Here is an 881-nt window from a genome sequence, read left to right on the forward strand (position 1 = left end):
GAGCATTTGCTTTTCTAATTATTTGCTTTGTTTTCATTTTTAGTTCAAACGCCAAATGACATTGTGCAGCGATTCAAATCCCTCCTCAAGACATTTCCAAAGCATGGGCTCGACAGGAACACTGTTGTGTCCACTTCATCAGATGGGGAGCTTGCTATTGCGGTCCGCAATGTCTACCAGGAGCTACTGTCCAACAGGCCTAGTGGAGAGACGGTACTAGCTTTTGCTAAGCGATGTGAGGCTGCAATTCAAGGCAGTGATGAAGTAAAAAACAAAATAGAAAGTATGAAGGCCGCTGGTACTTTGCTTCCAATTCGAAGAGGGAAATCTGTCTGAAACCCTAATTTGTTCTAAGTGGTTTTGTTTTTTTGAGCATATTGAACTGAAGAAAAGATCTGCAAAACCAATCATTTTTCAAAGATCTGTTCACATATGTGTTGAGTTTCCACACAACTAAGAGATTTACCTGTTAGTTTATTTTATTGTTTTTTTTTTCAATGTTTTGATTTGTATAAATGTGTGTAGAGTAAATAATACAGCTGTGCAGTTTCAGTTAAGGTATAATAATTTATTATATTATAATTATTATAATTTTCCTTTGTTTTATGCCAGTGGTGAATTTAGGGATGGGATTTGTTTCCTTAATATAGTTTTAGCTATCTTTAAAGGGCTTGTATATAAGTTTAGAAATGCTAAATAACTGTTGGTGCTTTATACTTTTTATAGTAATGCCCAGTAATACTTAGAAATGTTTGTTGATCATAAATAAATGTTGACATGTTTTAAACTTTACAACAAAACTCTGTTTTGTCATTTATAAATGTTTAGTAGTCATAAATAAATGGTGTCATGCTTTACACTTTACAATAAGGCTCCCATTT

The 881-nt window shown here is 33.5% G+C and overlaps 1 pseudogene across 1 annotated transcript in view; it reads left to right on the forward strand.

The window, feature by feature from the left end:
• The window catches only part of LOC146677091 (coiled-coil domain-containing protein 106-like), a 4,656-nt pseudogene extending 3,988 nt beyond the window's left edge, over positions 1-668 (forward strand). Inside the window, exon 4 of the transcript XR_014907449.1 lies at positions 44-668. The product of XR_014907449.1 is annotated as a coiled-coil domain-containing protein 106-like (transcript). The remainder of the gene's footprint in view (positions 1-43) is intronic.
• The last annotated feature ends 213 nt before the right edge of the window (positions 669-881 follow it).

Source organism: Rhamphochromis longiceps, linkage group LG2, assembly GCF_057381845.1.
Source record: "Rhamphochromis longiceps isolate RC_006_pf linkage group LG2, R_longiceps_female_GT1.1, whole genome shotgun sequence".
NCBI classification, from domain to species: domain Eukaryota; kingdom Metazoa; phylum Chordata; class Actinopteri; order Cichliformes; family Cichlidae; genus Rhamphochromis; species Rhamphochromis longiceps.